The following is a 17,638-nucleotide window of genomic DNA, read 5'->3' on the forward strand; positions in this document are numbered from 1 at the left end:
AAATAAAGTAAAATAAAATAAAATAAAATAACCCAAAATACAAAACTGTGTAAGCAATACACTCTACCAGAAGTAAACATTTTAATTTGAAATGTGGGCTGAGAGATTTACCTGGAAAATAAAAAAATGTTATAGTTTCTATCAATGGAATACGAGATAGGAAAAAGATTTATTTGATAAAGAAAGCCATTGTCAAATGGCAATATGTAAAACTGAAAAGGAATCAACACAGAGATTATAGCCATGTATGTGACTATCACAATTTTAAATATTATTTATGTTAGTGAAAAAAAAAATGGAAAGTTTTTTGTTTTACTATTTTTTAGTTTTTTTCTTAATTCCATTAATTTTTCCACTTTTTAAATATCAGTTGCTCTTTTTCATTCCCTCCTTTCTTCATCTCTCCCTTTCTGATTTCTCTCCTTCTTCCTCTCTTTTCCACTTATCCATCAATTGTTACGTTCACTTTAGAAGAATGTAATAACACAGGCAAATTTAAATGCATTTTTATAGAGGCTTTGTTTCTTTTCATGACAAATGTTTTGATGGTTTATTCTATTAATAGTCATTTAAATTTGTTTGCTATAGCAGTAAGTCATTCTTTTCATTGAAGGCAAGAGAAATAGGAAGACAGGGAACTATACATTGATGTCAATAATAAAAGGAAACACAGAAGAGAGAAAAGTATTTTTAAAGTAAGTTTTTATGCTAAATAAAACACATATAAAAAGTGAAAAATTATAAATATATTCTCAATGAATTTATTTCAAATTCAATGTACGTTGGAACATCAACAAGTTTAAAGAAATAAGATATTCCTGGGACTCAATATTCCTCTATATTTTCTCCCAGTCACTCTACTTCTTACTCCTTAAAGTTAATTCTTAATGTGAGTTAAGGCACTATTCATTAATTGTGCTTGTTTTCAAAATTTATAATAATAAGATTATGCAGGATATCATTTTTAGGGTGAATCATTTTGTTTAATATATAGCAGTTTACTTATACTGTCGCATGTAGGAGTTGTCTGTTCATTGTCATTGCTTTACATTATTTTGTTCTAAAACATACCATATATTACTTATCCATATATATTTTCAAAAGCTTTGGATTGCTTCCAGTCTTGGGGTGCTATGAAAGAACATTCTTAAGAATGTCTTTACACACAGACACACACACACACACACACACAGAATGTTACATTCTGATTCAAAACCACTAAGTATATGTTCAACTTTAGGACATACAGTGGGGGTTTCCGATGTGACATTCCCAATTTAAACTCCCAACAGCAATGTTCAGGCCTTTAGTTTACTCTGCATCCTGTATCTTTCAGATGACTAAAGGTTATACACACTTCATATGTTTCTTAATCATTTTATATAGCTTTTTGTGAAGTTCCTATACATGTATTCTGCCTACTTTTATTGTTTTTGTGTTTATATTGATTTTAGGAGAGCCATGTTAGTATGTTGAGGTCTAGGAAAGTATTTTCTTTTCAAAATGCATAAATATCAACAATTTAATGAATTTGACCTAATATATTCTAGGTAGAAATCCTTTGCTAATGAGAGCAGTTGAAAATGCTTTCCTCAAATCTGTGACTTTTAGAAGTCACATATTTAGATATTTAACCAGTCTGAATAATATTTCATACTTTTTGTCTCATAGGAATTTTCATTTCATTGGTTTACTTTTTGCCCTTGATTTTCTTTGTTCTCTAACTCTCTCTGTTCTCTAACTCTATATTGTTAAATATTGAGAAGTGTATTTATCTTTCAGCTTTAATAATACATTCATTAGAATGTACGGATTTTTCTTTAAGCACAGATTTAGCTTCCTTCCACACTTTTTAATATGTTAAATTTCATTTTTATAATAGTTGAAAATGCTTTATAATAAATTCTCCATTTGTAATTAGGCCAACTTTTTAGCATTTTTCTAATTATATAGACATATTTTTAAAGTTATCTCATGTTACTGAGGTGAAGAGAAATGTTTCCTATTATTTTATCCTTTTGGAATTTATGGAGACTTTTCTTTATATCTACTTTTTATGAGTTTTATTAAATTTTCCATGAGGTATTGCAAAAAAATGTCTATTCTCTCATTTTTTGCATAGTTTTATTTATGGCATTTAAGCAAGTTTTCTTAATTGGGTTTTTCAAATATTTTATCTTTTTAAACTTTATAGCTTTTTTTTTTTTTTCAATCTGTGACTGGGAGTGCTGGTATTATGAATTTTATTTCTCCTCTAATATCTGTCAATTTTCCATTTATACATTTAGGAACCATAGTACTAGTTACATGCAGATTTATTATTGTTTTATAAGATAGTAGGGTTAAACTTTTAATCATTTCATATACGCATATTTTTTCCTATACACCATTTTTTTTTTTTTTTTTGAGACGGAGTCTCGCTCTGTCCCCCAGGCTGGAGTGCAGTGGCACCATCTCAGCTCACTGCAAGCTCCGCCTCCTGGGTTCACGCCATTCTCCTGCCTCAGCCTCCCGAGTAGCTGGGACTACAGGCACCCGCCACCTTGTCTGGCTAGTTTTTTGTATTTTTTTTTTTTTTTTAGTAGAGACAGGGTTTCACCGGGTTAGCCAGGATGGTCTCGATCTCCTGTCCTCGTGATCCGCCCGTCTCGGCCTCCCAAAGTGCTGGGATTACAGGCTTGAGCCACCGCGCCCAGCCCCTATACACCATTCTTGCCTTAAATTATACTTGCTATATTGATAATAGAGCTAAATTAACTTATTTTTGTTAGATTTTTGATGATATGTCTTCGGCTATGATTTTGCTTTAAAACTTCCTATCTAGTTCTCTATGTGTGTATCTACTATAAGTTGTATGTGCTAGGGTTCTCTTTAAATTTTGATCCAGACAATATTTATAATTAATGCCATGAACATTTTATGTAATTGTTAATATTTTGGCTTATAACTTTAGTTTAAGCATGTGCTTTCTGTTTTTCTCCCCTGTTCTATATTTTGTAGCTACCCTTTAGAACACATTTGGATTAATCATTTTTATAATAAATTTTCCCTTACCATAGCTTCTTTTTGTTTATTCTTGTCCTTTTTATTAGTTCATTCTAATGCAACTATGTAAATTCTAACTTATTAGCAGATTTTCCACATTTCTGTTCAATACAAGGGTCTTATAAGAACAGAAGTTCCATAAACTTTTTTTTAATACTCTGAGGGTTTTTTTTGTTGTTATGACTTTAAGTTATCTATATATTTTAGTCCCATAAAAGAGCATTAGTATTATCTTTGTACATCATATTTATTTAGATATACTTACATGTTTTCCCTTTAATTTACTCTTTAACTTGTTTTATCTGGGAATATTTGCACTGGATAAAACATTCTATCCATAATACATTATATTATGATTCTTCTTGAGATGAATTCTTGCTGACTTTTTTCCTACTTTCTCTTTCAATGATCTGGAAATATTTTATTTAACTTCAGTAGTTTAAAATATTTGCCTAGTTATAGAATTATAAATTCCAGTATATTTTCTCTCACTAGTATGAAAATGACATGTGTGCATTTGTGTGCTGTTATGTTTCTTCTCCCTGAAAACATCATTTCCGGGAAGAAAAACATTTGTCTTATTGTTGTTTTTTAAAAAATAATGACTTCCTTCCATCATCTGTTCTGCTGTTCTCAATATTTTTATTTTATCTTTGGAGTTCGGTAGTTTTGTTTTGATGTGCCTAGGTGTGATTTTCATTCCACTCATCCTTCTTTGTATATGTGGAACTATTTAAATACGTGGTTTAAAGTCTTTCAAAATATGGGCGAAATTCCTAACCATTATCTCTTCAAAGGTTGCATATGTTCCATTTTTGCACTCTTCCTCTCTTACTAGTTTAAATACACATAAGTTAGACCTTTCACCATGTCCCACACATCTCTTATACCCTTTTCTGTGCTTCAGTTTCTCAAACTCTGTCTTTCAGATTGTATATTTTCTATTCACCTATCTTCTAATTCACTAATTATCTTTTCATGCTGTTTCCAATTACACTATTCTTGATTTCAAATATAGATTGGCCAGTTGATTCTTAGTTATAGATTTCAGCTCTCTGATGAGATTCTCTATCTTGTCATCTCCATCTGGAATGTATTAATCACACCATTTTAAATTATATATATGAAAATTCCACTATAGATGACATTTCTGACTGTTTCTATTCTCTCCTTTTTTCCTTTTGTGGTATTCTCTCTTGGAAGGGCTGTTAGATTTCTGATTAGATGTCAACTATTAGATGTAAAAAACTATTGAGCTTTAGGATAGTGTTATCTGCCCTTAATGAGAATTTACCCAACTCTACACCAAAGAGCCAAATTAGGGGAAAATCACCTAAATCCAGTAAGAAACTTAGTTGACCCAAGGCTGAGTGTCAATCTTGGTTCAGCTCCCAATTCTAAGTATAATTGTGCAGAAATTTCAACTAAACAACTTGGATGTTAGCACAAACATCTCTTTGTTGGATTTTTTTATAGCAACTTTTGTTTCTAAAACTGTGAGTCTGTTGAATAAAAATGTTCAGTTTCACAATCAGGTTTTGCTCAATTTTTTAACAATCGTGGCTTTAAAATGCTCTAAGACTAAAAAGTTCAGTGTTGGTCTCATTTCTCACCAATTCTGTTTCCTTCAGGACCTTCATCCCTAAAGTTGTAGCTGTCTTAGAATTACTTCAATATCCCTAGAAAAGATGTTTATTAAAAATTAGGCAAAATTTCCTCTAGCTCTTAACAGAATTGTTTATATGTTTTAAGCCACTATATTATTGGGGGAATGGTATTTGGAGTAATGTTATATCTACTCATCCTTCTGATTCTTTATAGTGTAAAGTCACCAAATTAAGTATGATTAACATTTATCTTCACATTTCTAAAAATACCTTGGCATTGTCAAACAACAGGAATGGTTAAACTGTTGCCAATAGTAAATATCAATACATTTTTAAATAATAAAAACTATATTGTTGAATATTTTTACATAAAATTATTTTTTCTTGACTGTTCAATTCAATAATTTATAAAAGACTTGGCATAAAAGGCATGCCTTTCCCTTTTTGCCACAATGGAGTAACCGAAACCAGCTCAATCTTCCTGCATCAAGCAACTAAAAAGATTATGAAAAATGTAAAAAACAATAGTTTTCAAGAAATTAGATGTCAGAAAAAGAATAATAAATAGAAAATACTGAACAATGAGCTCACTTGGACTCGGGAAGGGGAACATCACACACTGGGGCCTATCATGGGGAGGGGGGAGGGGGGAGGGATTGCATTGGGGAGTCATACCTGATATAAATGATGAATTGATGAGTGCTGACGAGTTGATGGGTGCAGCACACCAACATGGCACATGTATACATATGTAACCTGCACGTTATGCACATGTACCCTAGAACTTAAAGTATAATAAAAAAAAAAAAAAAAGAAAATAAATAAGTAAGCTCTACAATTTCCTCCATGTTACTGCATTGAATGAATTTTCAGACTGTCAGACAGACAGGAGAAAATCAAGATAGAGCTTGGAAGACTTCTGAGATGAAGATCAATCATTCAAAACTCACCAAGAATATTTAGTTTTTAGAATTAGTGAACAGAGGAATAGAAACAATTATTACAGCTGAAATATGTTAAGTTGAGAAATAAATGTAAAAGGGATCCAAAGTGAATCTACTGAAATGAAAACAACAATATCTGAGATTTAAAAAATTACTTGATTTCATAAACAAACAATGAAATTGAAGAATAAACTACTAGGATTAGTAAACAGGAAAACAGCAACATGAACTATCTGAAATAAAACAGAAAAAGAAATGAGATTTTTTTTTTTTTTTAGAAAAGCAATCACATCATTATTGAGCCATTAGAGCAACTTCAAATGATCTAACACATTTGTTACTAGAATCTCTACAAAAAAGGAAGCATTGAAGCAGAAAACTTAAAAATTAATGCCTAAAAGTATTTTTAAATATGATGATAATAGTATACCCAACGGATTCAAGAAGTGCAATAATCCTCCATCATACTTCACAAACGAACATTAAGAAAAGTACATCAAAGCTCATCATAATCAAATTTCTCAAAATCAGTGACAAAGTGAAAGTTTTAAAAAAGTCAGAGATGAAAGATATGTTGTATGTAGAGGAACAACATTAAATAAATTAATTTGTTCATTGGAAAAATGCAAACAAAAAGATTGTAGAAGAACACCTTTAAATTAACAGAGAAAAGTCTGCCAATACAAAATTCCACACTCAATGAAAGATTTGTTCAAATTCAAAGGTGAAATATTTATTGAGACATGCAAAAGCTGAAACATTTTATTAACATCAGAATTACAGTTAAAAATTGTTAAGAGAATCTCTTAAAGCTGAATGAAAAATAATATCAGATAGAAATGTGGGTTTACAAAATAAATGAAGACCACCATAAGTAATAACCATATAAATGAATTTTAAAATAATTAAATGTATTTTAAAACAACTGTTTAAATTAAAATAAATAAGAGGATGTATGGAAGACCAAAATATGTGGAATTAAAATATATAACCACAGTAGCACAAAGGCCAGGAGGGGAGAAACAAAAATAATATTGTAAGGATTTTATATTATACATGAAGGAGTTTAATATAGAATCAAGATGATCATAAAGTAAATGAGTATATTATAAACTCAAAAGCAACAAGTAAATTTAAAAAGCAACTAGTTATGACAAACTGATTAACAAATAAGATAGATTAGAATATTTGAACGTTCTCAGTTACTCCAAAACCAATTAGAAAAGAGGAACAAGGAATAAATAAGAAAAACACAAAAAGCAAGTTTATAAATTTAAAATAAATCATATCAATAAGCATTCTAAATATAAATGATTCAAACATCTCATTAAAGGACAGAAATTAACAAGTGGATAAAAAACGAAGCAATATACAACTATGTGTTACCAAATAAGAAACATTAAATATACAGATAAAATAGAATAAAAGTAATGGAATAAGATATGTTATGTCAACAATAATTTTTAAAAATACATTTTTATTCTTAATTTTTAAAAAAAGGCAGCTAAAATATTAGAATAAGACAACATAGATTTCAGAGGAAAGAATATTAATGTAGATAAATATGATCATTTAATAATGATAAATATGTCAATTAATCAAGAGGGCGTGATAATTGAGTTTTTCTCTAAAAATGTAAATTAAAAATACATGAAGCAAAAACCAATAGAACTGCATATGTAAACAAATTCTCAATTATAGAGGCAATTTTATATCAATTTCTTACTAATAGCTAGAAGTAGATAGGAAATCAGTAGTGATATGCAGTACCAAAACAGTCCTATTAGCCATCTTGATCTAATTGACATTCATAGAACGCTCCACTCAACACTATCAAAATACACCTTATTTGCAAGTGTACTTGGAATATTTTACACAACAGACCATACTTTGGGCCACAAAACAAACCTTTGTACATCCTAAAAAATAATTCTTGGCCAGGCGCAGTGGCTCACACCTAAAATCCCAGCACTTTGGGAGGCCAACGCGGGTGGATTACCTGAGGTCAGGAGTTTGAGACCAACCTCACCAACATGGAGAAACCACATCTCTACTAAAAATACAAAATTAACTGGGTGTGTTGGCACATGCCTGTCATCCCAGCTACTCGGAAGGTTGAGACAGGAGAATTGCTTGAGCCTGGGAGGCAGAAGTTGTGGTGAGCTGAGATCACACCATTGCACTCCAACCTGGGTAAGAAGAGTGAAACTCTATCTCAAATAGTAATAATAATTATTATTAAAGTATGTTCTTTGATCACAATGACATTCAATTAGAAATCAACCCCTGGAAATCTAGAAAAACACCAAATATTTGAAACCAAATAACATACTTTTTCAGTCTAGGTATTTACCTGAAGGAAATAAAACATATGGCCATACGAAAAACTTATACATTTATTTACACCATGTGTGCTTGTAAATCTGCAGTAGCACAAATATCTGTTAACAGATGAATAGAGAGATAAATTTTGAATAGTATGTACAATGAAATATTATTCAGTAAGAAAAAAGGAATAAAATATTGATGCATGCAACAACATGCTTATATCTCAAAATAATTATGCAGAGTGAAAATAACAGAATAAAGTACAACCTATATGATTCCATTGATTTGTAATTCTATGTAATACAAATTAAGCTATGGTGGCATTAGACAGCGATTTCTTAGGAAATGTGGGTGTGGAAAGTATATGGAGAGGTGGAATAGATTAATTGCAAAGGGCAGAATAATTTGGGAGTGATGTATATGTTCTTTACTATTTTGATGATGAATTAATGGATTTATATTGGTGCTAAAACATATCAAACAATAGATTTTTACATTATACAATTTAATGTATGTCAAATATAACTCAGAGCTGTAGAAATAAGTTTCAGAAGAAAGATATGATTTCAATATATGGTTTATTTCATTATATTTCATTTTGTTCTTAATTTTTAAATAATGGCAGCTAAAATATGTAGATTTATTCTGTCTGTAACATCCTAGCACATTGGTGATTTCTGTTTAACATAGGTCGCAAAGTGTCTGACAAGTAAAATAAATAACACAAGTGTATTTGTGTCAGATTAACATTTATGTTAGCAGCTATTTGAAGGTTTAGTATGTTTGCTTAGCTTTTACTTCTTGATTCTAGCATATTTGCATAACATTTACTTAAAAACAACGTAAATGTCTGAAATTGCTTATTAATCATTGTAGTTAAGTAGTCTGTCTGTAAATTTAGCTTTGTTATTCTGACAGTACTGCATAAATTTGCATGGTTGCATAAAATGTCAGCATTATAGAAGTTCATACACAATTATTAATGAATTACTATTGTGTGCATAACAATAATGCACCTGTGAAGTTTTCTTTATGTCATTAAGATGTATTGCTAAGGTCTAGGGCATTTTGTAACTCACCAAAATGAAAATCTATTATAGAGTGCCCTATTCAGATTCCTTTCTTCCAAAGGAACATTCTACTTGTAAACAGTATTGTAAATCAAGGAGTCTATGTAGCGTATTTCTGCATTTCTTTTTGGCTATATAAAAACAATTTAGTAGTTTAATCCCCAGTTCTTAAAAATTAATTTAATATAGCCCAATAGCAGGACATATCCAAATGAGTAAAAATGGATATTCTGATGAGTAACAATACAGGAATCCATGTAAAATATGCTTTCATTTTGAAAGGTCATTAAATTTCACAGCATTATGTATGTTGTGAGGTTTAATGTGTATATATATATATGTATATGTGTATGCACAAACACACACATGATCACACACATATGGATATGCTTTAAAGATATGTATTTTGTTTTAAAGACACACACATGTATATCAAAATACAAAAATTTTGATAACTAAACTTTCATAACTATAGTATTTTGTGAGTCTGTTGGTGTTTATTACACAAAAAATTCTGCTATTATAATTATCAACCCAACTATATTTAATTTTCATGTATTTAGGTCTATCTCAATGAAATTGTGTTCTATTCTACTTAAATTGTATGTTTACTAAAATATAAGCAAAAAGGGCAGTTATTGGAATTGTGACTACTTCCCTTAATATTTGACAAATATCTTCTTTTAGAAGAAAAAATACTTAATAAAGCTAAAGAAATTTAGCAGTATAATTATCAAGTAATTTTTTAAAGATTCTTTTAGTTATTAAACAATTAAGTTTGAAAAATGTCTCTTAAATGGCAATCTTAAATATAGTTACTTTGCTTTATAATGATATTTTTGTTTGTCTGAGAACATTAAATTTTATTTTTTCTTTTATGTATATGATTATTTAAATATTTACTACTTTAATAAATGCTTTAGTTAGTGTCTTAGTTAATTTAACGCTGATATCACAGGATATATAAAATTATGTCATTTATAAAGAACAGACATTTATTACTTACATTTCCTGAGACTGAGAAGATCAAAATTAAGGGGCCAGCATCTGATGAGGGCTTTCTTTCTGTGTTCTCACATGGCAAAATATGGAATGGGAGTGACCCTCCTCCCACAGTTCCTTTGTTTGTTTGAGGCAGAGTCTTGCTCTGTCGCCAGGCTGGAGTGCAGTGGCGCGATCTTGGCTCACTCACTGCAACCTATGCCTCCTGGTTCAAGCCATTCTCCTGCCTCAGCCTCCTGAGTAGCTGGCACTACAGGTACGTGTCATTGTGCCTGGTTAATTTTGTTTTTGTTTGTTTGTTTGTTTTGAGATGGACTTTGACTCTTGTTGCCCAAGCTGGAGTGCAATGGCATGACCACGGCACGCTGCAACCTCAGCCTCCCAGATTCAAGTGATTTTCCTGCCTCAGCCTCCGGAGTAACTGGGATTACAGGTGCCCACCACCATGTCCAGCTAATTTTTTGGCCAGGTTGGTCTCGATCTCCTGACCTCAGGTGATCCATCTGCCTTGGTCTGCCAAAGTGCTGGCATTACAGGCATGAACCACCATGCCAGGTCCATAACTATTAGATTTTTAACGTGGTCTTCATGGTAACCACAAAGAAAAACTATGTAGTAGGTACATAAAAGATAAAGGATTCAAAGCATACACCTACAAATTATAATCAAATCACAAAAGAAAAGCAGGAGAGAAAGAAACAAAGACACTACAAAATAGTTCCAAAACAATTAACAAAAAGGCAATAGCAAATTCTGATCTATGAATAATTATTTCAAATTTAAATGGATTTAAATTTGAAATAATTATTAAATTATTAAATTTAAAATTAAATTATTGTAAATTTAAATTCTCCAATCAAAAAACAGTGGCAGAATGGATTTTTTAAAACAGGATCTAATAATAGCGTTTTACAAGGGACTCATTTTATCTTTAACGCCACACATAGACTAAAAGTGAACAAATTGAAAAAAAAAAAAAGATATTCCATGTAAATGGTAATTCAAAAGACTGAGAGGAGAGAATTTTTCCAAACTTATTTTGTAATACTAGCACTATCCTGATATCAAAACCAGAGAAAGATACTAGAAGATTTAATTACCAGCCCAAATCTCTAATGAATACAGGTACAAAATATTTTAAGAAAATACTAACAAATCAAATTTAATAGCCTATTGTAGAGATTATATACCACAATAAATCTGGGTTTATTCAAGGCATGCAAGGATGGTTCAACATATGCAAATCAATAAATATGATATACCACATTAACAGAATAAATGATGAAAATCTGCGATCATCTCAATAGATGCATTAGAGCATTTGGTTGTAGTTAATAACAGTGTATTATATACTTAAAATTTCCTAAGAGTAGATCTTAAATCTTTCCACTAAGGAAAAAAGAGATAACTATGTGAGTGATAATATGTCAATATTTTATTGCTGTATTCACTTCACAAAGTATATATGTACCAAAAGATCATGTTGTATACCTTAAATATATAAAAATTTTGTTAATAAAGCTGGAAAAATGCCATCCAAAGACATTGAACCATACAAAATTATTAATTACAGTAGCAACCTTTTTATCTGATCATTCCAACCTTAAAAAATGATGAAATAAGTCTATCATTGTTTTGTTTTCCTTCCAATGCTTTTCTATCCCTTGTAACTATATGTTACTACCGTATATCACAAACTGTGTTCACAACCATTGCCACACATTCTGTTTCTAGAAGTCTATTTGCGTAGAGGCACACTTAAAAACAGGGTGCAAATGAGAACTAGTGTTCTGCTTGCATCAGTGGACTGAACATCCACATCTGTTCCCTGTCTCTTTCATGTTATTTTTCAAATTAGAAAAACTACACTTCTTTGAAAGAAACCATAACTCTATGGAATATAAAAAGCAGGGACACAGATTCAAATTCACCATAGATATTCTAGGTAGAATAAAGGAAACTAAATATATGAAGAAAAGAGTACGTGTTATAATTTAAAGTATTTAAAATATGACACCTCTCTGAGAAAACTCAGGTGGTGCTCCTGACTCTGAGTCCAAAGATAGAGAAGGGTGTGTGGAACGATCATTGGAGCAAAATTGAAAAGACTACAGTTGGGACTGCTGGGTTGGGTTCTCTATTCCCACTTTCCACCGCCTTCCCCATTGTCTCCACTCTCCTTCCCCTTTACCATGCACCTCTCATTATTCTTATAGATTGTATACATTGTGAAGAAAATGCATTTATTTGGCTCATGGAAGAAAAACAAGAACTGTCTATAAATTAAAACATTGCCTGAGAAAGGCTTCTGGTGTGAATATAGGAATCTGGATGAAGAGCAGAATCAATTTTCAGGAAGTCTTTCACTCCAAGAGACATGGAGATGGCAAAAGGAAAAAAAGAAAAAGTAAAACAACTAAATGTTACATACATACGTGCATAAAAGAGAAGAAAGCTACTAAGGATGAAAGACATTTTAATTTTAACCAACATAGATAGTTTTGAAAGACATTTTAATTTTAATCAACATAGATAGTTTCACAACCTTGTGTTTTACATCATAAGGACAATTCTTTATTTTTATTTTTATAATTTTATATTATTGAGATATGAATTCAGATGTATAACAGTTTACTTCTTCTAGTACTTTTTAAGACATCTTTAGTCTACTCCTCCACACATGTATACACATATATGCAACATTTATTTTAAAATAAATATTAAACCATGAGTCTCCTCTGCTAAAAAAATTTCTCCAGTGTTTTCTTTTTCTTTTCTTTTATTCTTTTATTTTATTTATTTATTTATTTTTTATTATACTTTAAGTTCTAGGGTACATGTGCATAACGTGCAGGTTTGTTACATATGTATACCTGTGCCATGTTGGTGTGCTGCACCCATCAACTCGTCAGCACCCATCAATTCATCATTTATATCAGGTATAACTCCCCAATGCAATCCCTCCCCCCTCCCCCCTCCCCATGATAGGCCCCAGTGTGTGATGTTCCCCTTCCCGAGTCCAAGTGAACTCATTGTTCAGTTCCCACCTATGAGTGAGAACATGCGGTGTTTGGTTTTCTCTTCTTGTGATAGTTTGCTAAGAATGATGGTTTCCAGCTGCATCCATGTCCCTACAAAGGACGCAAACTCATCCTTTTTTATGGCTGCATAGTATTCCATGGTGTATATGTGCTTTCTTACCAACTTAAACTAAAATCTAAAGTTCTTACATACAATGACTAACAAGTTAATCCTGGACCTTCCATAACTCCCTTTTATCTCTGACTTTATTTCCACTATCCCCACAATAGCATCTTTTGTTTTTACTCATGTTTGTTATAAATAAGCCTGTGGCTTTCATACCTTCTTCTGGCTAACTTTCAGCACTGTCTTCAACCTGCGATATCAAAGTATACCTAAAACAGACATTGCTAAATGAGAATGGTGCATAGAAAGCTCCCAGGTGTATTCAATTATATCTGTGCATGTAAAAACAGATGAACATTTGTTCTTGTTTATGCAGCCATGAAGCGAGAGAGGGATTGATTTAACAATAGGAAAAATTTAAAATATCTTTAAAACATTTTATAATTGTTAATAGTGCTTAAATTATTAAATAAGATTATATCATCTTCATGAAAAAATAAACATTTCATTTTGATGATTATTTTTTAAAAAGATTGGTTTCAAAAGTTTTTTACACTTTCAAAAATAGTCTTCTCTATTCCTCTCTTTTTCTCTGAATATCTTTCTTTTTCACTTTCTCTCCCTTCCCTCATACAAAATATGCCTAATAATTCCATAATAAGCATAATTAGTAGTAAATTAAAGCAGTTATTTATGTTTAATCAAAGATTCATCCTAACTTAATATTTTATCTACAGCAAACATTAATACATGCTGAATCATGAGTTATGTTAGGTCCAGATAAATGAGAAATTATAAAAATAGACATTGTCTGCAGTGTTTTACAATCTGAATGTGAAAAGAAGTCCTATACAAAAAAAAAAAAAAAAAATTGAATGTAACAAGGCAGTTACTTGAAGAATAAAGTCTAACTTTGGTTGAATAAGCTATTAAAGGAAAATTAGAAATTGATTTGAGCTATGAAGAAAATGTAAATTTTAATTAAAAAAGAAAGAAGAGACATGCAAACCAAGGGGCCAGTACAAGCAAGAGAATGAGATTGTGAGAATCACTCAACTTAAAACTGTGTTGTATTTATTTGAATAAATAGCAGGTTTAACTAAAACAGGAGTTTTCTACAGTGTGCTTTTCAGTAATAACAAATATTGGCGAACTTAGGATGTCCCTTTACTTATTTAAAAACCATTTCATTTTTTTTTTTTTAATAGAAACAAAGACTCAATCTGTCTCCCAGGGTGGAATGTGGTGGGGAGTATAGTATGTGACCTCAAACTACCGTACTCAACTGACTCTCCCATCTCAGCCTCCTGAGTAGCTAGGGCTATGGACACATATCATCATGGATGACTAATTTTATTTTAACTTGTTATAGATTTGGGGGGTGTCATTATGTTGCCCAGGCTGGTCTCCAATTCAGAGACCACTGACTAAAACAATCCTCCTGCCTTGGCCCTGCAAAGTTCTGGGATTACAGGCATGAGCCACTGCAGCAGGTCACCAAAATCATTTCTATGATGATTTTTTTTTAAGTACTCTTAAGATGTCCAGATTGAATTGTAATTCATAAGAAATTTTATGTCTCAAAAATACATTCTAAGAAAAATGTAAAGTGATTGTAAAAGCTTTTGTTAATTCTGTCTTGGTTCCAGAATAAATTAGTCAGATTATTTGGTCATTTTAGAACTTTAACATATATTTTATCTGCCCATGCTAATTTTTGTACAACATGATACTGCTTAAAATTCCAGACAGTCTGAGCCAAGGCAGTGTAAACAGAAAAAATGACTTTGCATTTCACCACTCCCATCCCTAACCTCAGCCTCTGTGCTCTGCATCTCTTTTCCTCACTTACATAGCACAGAGTATCTCCTATTCTCTTGCAGTAAGGTGTAAGAAGTTGAATAAATTATAATTTGTTGGGTCCCTTGAACCTATTCATTTAAAAATAAAACTAAATAAAACTAAAAACTAAAACTAAAAAACTAATAAAAACTATAACTAAAAACTAAATTAAAAAAAAAAAAAAAGACTTGACTTTGAAAGCCAGTTTCTGTAAGAGTTTTTTGAAACAAATGGGCCTTATTTTTTACTGTTAAACATCATGAAATTCAATCAAAACTTACAGGACAGAAGGTTAGACAGGATAAATAGATTAAAAAAAAGAGTCACATAGGTATTTTCAATGATAATGTGACAATACACAATCAATTTTATTAGTCCTTTTTTCAAAGTGAATATATATATATATATATATATTTGTGTATGTGTAGTAACCTTTGTATATTTACATAAGTCAAATATACTATTATGTAATAAAAATTTTCAAATGAACAGTTTTTGTCTCTAGCTTATTCAATTACTTTTCTTTGATGATAGACATTATTTTACTAGCTAGAAATAGATGTCAGTAGCTACCATGAACTCTTACCTGACAATGAATAGTAAGAAAGTGAGAAAAACATAACTAAGGAATTTGTTTCTTTCTCTCCTTGGTTTTGGGGCTATTCGACCCACTTTCAAGCTAGATTCTGTCTGTTATTTGGGTAATTTCAATAACTCTTTTAGGTATAATGCTTTAGAGTTTATATCAAGAATATTAACAATGCAACTAAAGCAATAATTAGGTCAAAAGACATAAACTTCAGTAGTTTTCATGGTATTCTTTAACCAAAAATGAGGCAATCTGTTATGCAATTCTCCCTGAAGGCTTCAGATCAATCTGTACATCTGTAGAACCCAGGAGGCCCATGGAGATTCAGTGAGAAAACAGATTTGGTGGCTATATATCACTGAGTTGAAAGTCTGCTAATTAAATGTAACATAAAAGAAAAACTATTAGGCTTTTGTAGAGTGCTATCATTTTTAAGAAATTGCCGTTTGTGTGCAATAAAAAGTACATCAATAGTTTATTATCTGCGAATTTTGAACACATACATTTTGAATTAAAATTAACTTACATTTTTAAAACACAAAAGTAAATTTCAGTTCATTTAAAATGGCATTTAAACATCTATAAACTTTTAACTTAGAAAATATTAATCTAGTAATTATCTGCTAAGACTTTATAATTTTATGTATCAAAGAAAAATATGCAAAACTGTTGAACTATTTTATCTAAAAAATTAAAGTCCAAACACTTTCAGACTGTCTTCTGTGAAAATACTGAAGTATGCAAATCCATGTAAACTAAGTTATACTTGTAATATACATGTAATACTGAGTAATTGGTACAAGTGTCTATTTGCTTTGCCTATGCCGCATGGTATATCATTCAAGTATTGACTATAGATAATAATCTAGCGACAAAATTATATAACTCTTCTGTAAGATCTACTCCAATTTTCTTGTGACCTTGATTTAGCCTATCATGAAAAGATCCAGGAAATGTAACCGCCTAAAAATCAGACATACCTAAATTCAACTTTGAAACATTTTATTTTTTTACTTCAATGTAATGTGAAGGATGCTATGCACTCTTTCTCTTCTTTCTTAGCTACAGGAGCTGCTAACGTGCAGAAAAAGAACCATTCTAAAGTACCTGAAAAACATCATGTTTTCTTGCTTGAATTCTGTGGCTTTTTTGGCTGCTTCTAAGAAAATAAATGCTTTGTTTCTGTATAGAGCATATGGAGCAGAGTGCAGCTTGGCAGTGATTTTTCTAACTTTGATAACATTCTGCATCCTATGCAGATAATTTTGATTTTCTGTATCATCATTCAGAATATGCTACAGTCTCTCTGTATGTTGAGTACATACACATAAAGCATGTGAGAGAATGCTGCCTTTTATTAAGAAGGAAAGCAAATAGAAAATCCTGGATGGAATGCATTATGTCCTATCTTAAATTGGAACATTATCTTCCTTATCAGGTACTATATACTAAGTATCCATATTATAGGATTTTTTTGTAGCTTACTAAAGGAATTGAACAGAAATTCTACCTACTTCTCTGAGTCGATAACGTAAACTAAATATATTAAAAAGTGTATAAAGATATACATTCATAGTGAATTCTACAAACCCTGAGAGATTATTGACTTCATGGTTTGATATTTCATATCCTTTACACAACATAAAGAAGAAAGTAAAAGACAGCACAAAGTTTTCTTGTTACTCTTTTTCCCATGTGTGTGTGTGTGTGTGTGTGTGTGTCTGTGTGTGTGTGTGTCTGTGCATGGTTTGAAAGCCCAACTTGTCTCAACGGGAATAAGTTCCATGTCGGTTAATGTTTTAAACTTTCTTTCCTTTCATATACACAAAAAATACTATCATCATTTATTACTTTGAACTACACATTTTAAAGCCTACATTTTACAAAGAGTGCATTGTGTCATACAAAATTTGACAAATTACTCAATTTGTAAGCATATTAAAATAATGTTATACTTTATGCGTAATTTGTCAAAAAATTCAATTACTTGGGAGAACAAAGATGTCATTATGACTGCAACAAGTTGTGTTTGTTCTTCAAAGAAATCAGGAAGAAGAAACTTTC

The sequence above is a fragment of the Piliocolobus tephrosceles genome, chromosome X (assembly GCF_002776525.5).
Source record: "Piliocolobus tephrosceles isolate RC106 chromosome X, ASM277652v3, whole genome shotgun sequence".
NCBI classification, from domain to species: Eukaryota; Metazoa; Chordata; class Mammalia; order Primates; family Cercopithecidae; genus Piliocolobus; species Piliocolobus tephrosceles.